Below are 7,731 nucleotides of genomic sequence, written 5' to 3' on the forward strand. Positions count from 1 at the left end.
TCAGATTCAAAATCACCAATACCAGTCCATTTCAGCTCAGTAATGCCTAAGATATTGATGTTTATGCATTCCATTTCATTTTTGACAATTTCCAATTTACCTGGATTCATACTTCATATATTCCATGTTCCTATTATTATTCAATGTTTACATTCTTTTTCTCTTACATGTTTATCATACATGTTTCTCTTCTTTTTGAATTGTGCCCCATCAGCAAATGAAGGTTTGGAAAGCTTCACTCCATTTGAATCATCAAGGTCAACTCCTACTTTTAGGAGGCAGCTCTTCTCCAGTCACATTTTGAGTGGCTCATTTTCCAGCACTATATCTGACCATGTTTCTCTGCTATTCATAAGGTTTTCAGTGACAAAATATTCAGAAGTTGTTTGTCACTAGTCTGTCTTTGTCTGGAAGCTCATCTGCAATCTGTCCACCATGTGTGATCCTGCTGGTATTTAAAATTCCTGTGCATAGTTTCCAAAATCACAGCAACTCACAAGCCACCACAGTACAACAAACTGACAACCATTAAAGAGATGAAAATCAAAACAAAAATGAGATACCATCTCACAACAGCAATAACAATGATATTCAAAAAAGCAGAGGCCAATAAATGCTAATGAGGGTCTGGAAAGACAGGACGTTTCTACAATGCTGATGGGAATGTAAAATAGTTCAACCACTCTGGAAAATGGTATTACACTTGCTCAGAATGTTGTAAATAGAAATGCCTTATGATCCATCAATTCCTCTACTTGTTATATGTACTCACAAGAAATACAAGCCAGAACACAAACAGATACATGCCACCAATGTTTATCACAGCACTATTCACAATAGCAAAAAGATGGAGATAACCTAAGTGCCCATCAATGGAAGAGTTGAATACTATGCTACTTTGAAAAACAATAATGAAGGAGCAAAATATCTCATAACATGGATGCACCTTGAGTACGCTATTCTGAGTGAAATTAGTCACAAAGGACAAATATTTACATAAGGCCATTATTGTAAAAGCTTACAAAAATATTTCTGAAATATAAGAATAATTCTTTATTGGTTACCATGTGTGAGAGGGAGGGGGCAGTAAGGAATAGGTGAAGGGATAGTCACATCATAGCCCAAGTGTTGGTGAGGGCAATATATAAGCAAAGAGAGGGCAATATGCAAGAAAGGTGAGGGGATGAAAGAATAGGAAGATAGGGGAAGACTTAGACAGGTTTGCATGGACTAAATGGAATAGCAGTAAATAGTGATGTATGTTCAACCTTGAAACAATATGGCTTTCTTATCCACTGATCGAGGTATAGTCTGAATGGATAACCATGGGAAATAGTGTTACAGTGCTTGACTCTCTTGTGGATATTGGCTTACTTTGTCTACAATAGACATTAAAATGGGATAGAAAGGAATATTGGGAAATATGATTATAGAAAGCTTATAGGCCTGTCTTTAGTTTATAACTATTTGGATTAGCTAAAAGGGGTACTATCATTTGTCCAATGAAACAGGTTTCTCATTTCAGCCTTTGTACAGCATGGAGACTTAAGTGGAATTCTAGTTCCATCCAGAATCTCCTGAGGTGGAACATTCCCTCTTGAAAAGATAAGCAAGAAAAGAAAAAAAAAAAAAAAGAAGAAGAAGATTTTTTGGCTGTTACAAGAACAAGCTGTTCACCTGGAAGTCATCAAGGCAAGAAAATTCAGCTATCAGGATATACCTCCTTTCAGGATTGAAACTCAGAGGGACGACAGGAGAAACCTTGTAAGCTTGCTGGTGACTGCCTTGGTCTGCTTTGAGTGGAAATTGGAGTTGTTGTTGTTAAGTGCCATCAATTTGTTACCAGCTCATAGCAACCCTATCCACAACAGAAAAAAACACTGCCTGACTGTGGGCCAACCTCGCAGTCATTGCTATATTTGAGCCCACTGATGCTGCCACTGTGCCAATCCATCTCCATAGACAGAAAAAAACGACAATGGATCTAGAAAGGATGGAAAGCAGGGAGAGTAAAGAGAGGAAGAAAGGAAAGAAAAAATAAAGAAACAAAAACCATTTCAGATAGCAGCTGAGAATGTAAGCCGCCCTCCCTGCCCCCTCCCCCACCCCCAGTCTACAGCTGGCAAGAAACAGCTTTGCAGGTCTGGAGCAGGTCACACATGATTCCAGGTGCCAGGGTTGGTGCTGCTAGCTCCCCACTTCCTTTGATATGGCTCTGGTAGCCTGGAAAGCAGAAATTTCACTGGGAATGTATGTGGGTGAGAGCCAGCTGCACCTCTGGTTACCAGGGTAAAGTGAAGTCCAAGAAAATTTTTCACAACTTTTTCTCTGCCAATAAGTTGTGGCCTCTGTGTCACCTACACCCCTCTTGCCTTCAAAGCCACAGGCAAAAGTTCAAGATGGCCACACCATTACACCCAAGTTGACCATTTTCATTTTTGCTACTTTCCCCACTCACACATCTTTTCAGCTGCCCCTCCTAGTTAGAGATCCTCCAGGCTAACCAGGGCCAGCTATGCAGTCTTGGTGCATGGCTTGCACTAACACAGATGGGGACCTTCACCTCATTGAGCCTTTGACCAGAAGCTTCACTTGGTGCAGACAGGGGCCAGCCACACTTCTGAGTGTGGGGAACAAGAAAAAAAAAAAAAAATGCAGCTTTATCATGCAAGCCACTGATATGTTTCTGGACAATATGTTTTCATCTCTCTGAAGATGCTCACAAATCTTAAGATGGCCATGCCACATATGGTCAGATGGCACAGGTCACAATTCTATTTCCATTTTTTAGCTGCCTCTGTTCAGCTCTGTCTCCTAGTAAGCATTCAATTCACTTCTCTATCCCTTCATCTGAAGCTGAGGGCTCCAGTACTATCATCTACATCTGTTTCACTTGACTCTCCATATCTTTGTTGTAGAAAGTCTGTATAGCCTCTCTGACTAGTCCAACATCTTGCCAACCTCCTCTCAAGACATGGTATTTTCAATTGATTCATATGCATGGGAAAGTTAGACAATAAATAAATACTGAAGAAATGATGCACTTGAATTATGCTAAGACCATTAAATGCACCATATACTGCCAGAAGAAAGAACAGAAGTGTCTTGAAAGAAGTATAACCAGTATGCTCCTTAGAAGTGGGAATGGTGAGCCTTTGTCTCATGTCTTTTGGAATCTTATCATGAAGGACTGGTCCTTAGAATAAGAGCTGATGCTTGGTAAAGTAAAGGGTCAGAAAAAAAGACACAGTGGCTGCATGCATGAGCTTCAGCATGATAGTGATTGTGAGGATGGCGTAGTATAAGGTAGTGCTTTGTTTGAGTGTTCCATACATAGAGTAGCTATAAGTTGGAGCTTAATGGCTTATAGCTACAATATCAACCTGAATTGAGAGCCAGATCATGTATTTATCAAATGCTAGTGATAAGTTCTTGTTGTCAGGCATCATCTAGCCAATTTCAACTTGTAATGATCCCATATAACAGAGTAGAACAGCCGCATAGATTTTTCTTGGCTGTAATTTTTAGGAGTGCTGGTGGTGTAGTAGATTATATATTGGGCTGCTAACATTAAGATCAACAGTTCTAATCTAACAGTCACTCTGAAGGAGAAAGACATAACATTGGTGACCCTATAAAGAGTAGCTTTAAGTTGGAGCCAAGTCAATGGGACACAACAACAATCAGAAACAGACACATCTTTCACCGATGGAGTCACTGGGTGGGTTTGAACTGCTAGCTATTTGGTTACCGCAAAGCACTTAACCATGTGTCACCAGAACCCTTTTGAGGTTTTGTTTGCTTGTTTATTTTAATCTTCCTGTAGAAAAAGAAAATATTGACAAATAAGAAAACAAAGAAGTCTTCAGGTATTTAAATAAGAATACTAAAAACTGCTTAAATACTTGAACATTTATTGCTTTATTTGCTGGCTTTTAAATCTTCTTTCCTTTTCCCACAAGATGAATTAAAAAAAAAAAAAAAAAACCTAGGGAAAGGTTGACTTACCCAAAAGGTCCTTACCTGTGCTCAAACTTCATTCTCTAAAAGGTTGCTACTTATCTGTCTTCTGGACTAAATTGTATATTGTTAAAAGAATAAGCAGAGGCATATTTTAAAATCTGAGTTGGGAAGTAATCATAATAAAATTTAAATTTGCAAAGTGCAAAGATTTTCAATCAGTTATCTTACTAAATAGACTTTTTTCCTCCAAATTCCCTTACCTCCTGAATTAACTCAAGAAAAAATTTCAGTATTTATATTTATGTAGAATAAGGAAGTCATCAGTAAGTGATATCTCTCTTACTCTGCCTCTAATCTACCTTATGACCTTTCTTCATGCAGACAGAGGTCAATGACTGCCTGCTACTGGCCATCTGAGGAACTAATGAACAAGAAGAAATACTATCAATATGCCATGTTTGTTTTATTTCCAGACAATATAGTGATTAAGTTCATGTACTCTGGAACCAGACATTCTGAGATCAAACAGAAAGTTTTCCATTTAGTACTTGCATAACTTTTACTAATTTCCCAACTATTCTGCACCTCAATGTTCTTATTTGTTAAATACTCTATCGTAGGGAGTCATAAGAATTAATAATTTTAAAGTACTTACAAAAGGACCTGGATCATCATAAGTTCTATTGCATGTACCTGTCTGTCTATCTATCTATCTATCTATCTATCTATCTATCTATCTATCTGTCTGTCTGTCTGTCTGTCTGTCTGTCTATCTATCTATCTGTCTGTCTGTCTCTTTCTATATACTTACCTGTCTATCTACCATCATCAACATCCAAATCATTATTTGTACCTAATAGGTTTAATATGACTAAAATAGGAGAGAGTTGGGGCAGAATATGATGAAGATATCAGAAAGCATTTGAGTACCACTAATGTGTGTGTTTGAAGTCCTAGTGTAGCATTATGGGTTAATGAGCTGAACTGCAAGGTCAGTTTGAAACACAAGGTTGGCAGTTCAAGCTCACCAGCTGCTCCTTGGAAAATCTATACAGGGTTGCTATGAGTTGGGACCGACTTGATGATACTAACAACAGCAGTGTGTGTGTGTATCATTTTGGTTTTTGCTTTGTTTTTAATTTTAATTTTCTGCTTAGGTAAGAAATATGTATGTTTACACTATTGCAGTAGGAAAAAAAAATTATGACTTTTTAATTTGGACAAGCAGTATGTATGTTTACCCTGCTGCAGTAGAAAGATAATTATAAAACTTCTGATTGACAATAATATAGTGGATTGCATAAGTGATCTAGCTAAGGACTTATCATATTTTGGCACAAATGTGTAGTGGGTTATGCATTGGGCTGCTGTCCACAAAGTCAGCAGTTCAAAACCAACAGCTGCTCTATGAGAAAAAGATGAGTTTTTCTCCTCCCGAAAAGATTTACAGTCTTGAAAATTCTATAGCATCCCTATTACTTGGACCTGACTCAAAAGCGCACAATACAACAACAAGAACCACACACAAAGTTGCTCTCAATCTATTGGTGTAGATTCAGACATATAAAGCAGTTATATTATGACACAAACAAGGAAAATATAGCAAACTGACTACAAATGACATGGCTAGATTTAGGCAAACTTTAGGTTCTGAACTGAAACAAGGGTGTTATGAGCAATGCTAATTTGAATCCTATCACAGTAGTTTGCCCAATTTAAAAGATAGTTCAGCCAGTTCATAAGATGGGAAAGTGTGCTGGTTACAGGTTTTTGCAAAGTCTAGAATGAGTCATTGCAGATTCTCAAGTTTTAGCAGAACATATTGGTAAGGTTACTTTTGAATTCTCATTTTGGATGTGTGCAGGAGTATACAATGAGTGTCATGAAAAAATTACAAGAAAGCTAAGACATCAAAGATTAATTTGCACCTGAGTTATTAATAATAACTTTATGACTACATTACCAGCAGCATCCTCAGACACTAATATCGTCAATTCTAATCAAATGTACTTAACAACAACATTCTCCTTTAAGTATCAGAAGAATTTCTATTTGCTATGCCCCTTTCTAGACCTATCACTTCATGGACTAATTTTACATTTCCTCAGTTGGAGCAGGCTATCTTTTCTTAAAAATAGTCCAAAGTATGTTACCCTGAGATATCCAGAATGTTTATTAAGTTCTCAACCAACTTTACATTTTGATAACTGCAGTATTACTAAGGTTAAGCAAATTGTAAATAACTGTTGATTCATCAAAAGCACATTCTTTAGGTGAACTTGTGACCAGAATCAAGAGTAAGTTGGTTAGACCCATTTGATGACAACCAAAAATTTTTTAACAGCTTCAGAAATTAAATTGAAATATAAATCACAGCAAACATGGATCTTATTGAATCTGGGATATGGAAAAATTACTGTTATACTTTCTCAAGCTAGTTACTTTTGCTTCCATCATGGTGTCTTTGAAGTTATTGAAGTTTAATATCACAGATATCTATTATCTACCACAGCAAGAAATAAAATTTTGAGAGCAGAAGCTCATTTATACGTTAGAGGACATACAGATCTCACTACTCAAATAACAAATTCTTAAACACTGAAATTCAAGAAAATAGTATAATACCAAATATATGTTTAAGTCAAGTAGGACAGGGTCTGAACTATTTGCCTATGCAGAATAAAGATTCTTGTTTGACCCAGGGCTTCTAACAGATTCATTTCTTTTCAGGCCTGTGCTGAGAATTTGCATTTCCACCCTAGATATACTGAACCAGAAGCTACATTTAAAACAGATCCCCAGGTGATTCTTATAAAACATGTTAAAATGCAGATTCTGAGTCAGTATGTCTGGGGTAGAAATGTAAATTCTCAGCAGAAGCCTAGATCAGAATGAACCAGTAGAAATCACTGGTTTGACCATATCCATAAGCAAAGTAAAATTTGTTTTAGATGTGTTTCCAGAGTAAAATAGACTACAAAGAAGAAATAAGAAGTCTATTTCTTAGGTATTTGTTGTTGTTGTTAAGTGTTGTTGAGTCTATTCTAACTCATAGTGACTCTTTATAGCATTTCCAAGGAGTGGCTGGTAAGTTTGAACTGCCAACCTTAAGATTAGCAGTTCAATATCTATCTTAAAGCACTATACCAGGATTAGTCACTGAATACCTTATGAGTAACAGCAGAACAATTGTCTGATATAGTTCTGGAAGATGAGCCCTTCATGTTGGAAAACACACAAAATAGACTGAGAAACAGGTGCCTTCTCAAAGTAGTTGTTTTTGTTAGCTACAGTCCAGTTGGATCTGACCCACAGTGATCTTTGCACAATACAAGGACACATTGCCCAGTCCTGTGCCATGCTCACAGTTTTTTGCTATGTTTGAGGCCATTGTTGCTGCCGCTATGTCAACCCATCTCATTAAAATTATTCCATTATTTGTTTATCCCCCACTTTACCAAGCATGATGTCCTTCTCCAGGGACTCGTCCCTTCTGACAACATGTGCAAAGAACGAGAGGCAGTCTCACCATACTGCCTTCTAGGAGTATTCTGTACTTTTTCCAATACAGATTGTTTTTGTTCTTCTGGCACTCCATTTTTCGTTTAATATTCTTCTCCAACACTATAATTCAAATGCATCAATTCTTCTACAGTCTTCATTATTCACTGTCCAACTTTTGCATGCATATATTGTTGTTGTTGTTATGTGCCGTCGAGTTGGTTCCAACCCATAGCGACCCTGAACAGGGTTTCCGAGACTGTAAAT

This window comes from Chrysochloris asiatica, unplaced genomic scaffold (assembly GCF_000296735.1).
Source record: "Chrysochloris asiatica unplaced genomic scaffold, ChrAsi1.0 scaffold00002, whole genome shotgun sequence".
NCBI lineage: Eukaryota > Metazoa > Chordata > Mammalia > Afrosoricida > Chrysochloridae > Chrysochloris > Chrysochloris asiatica.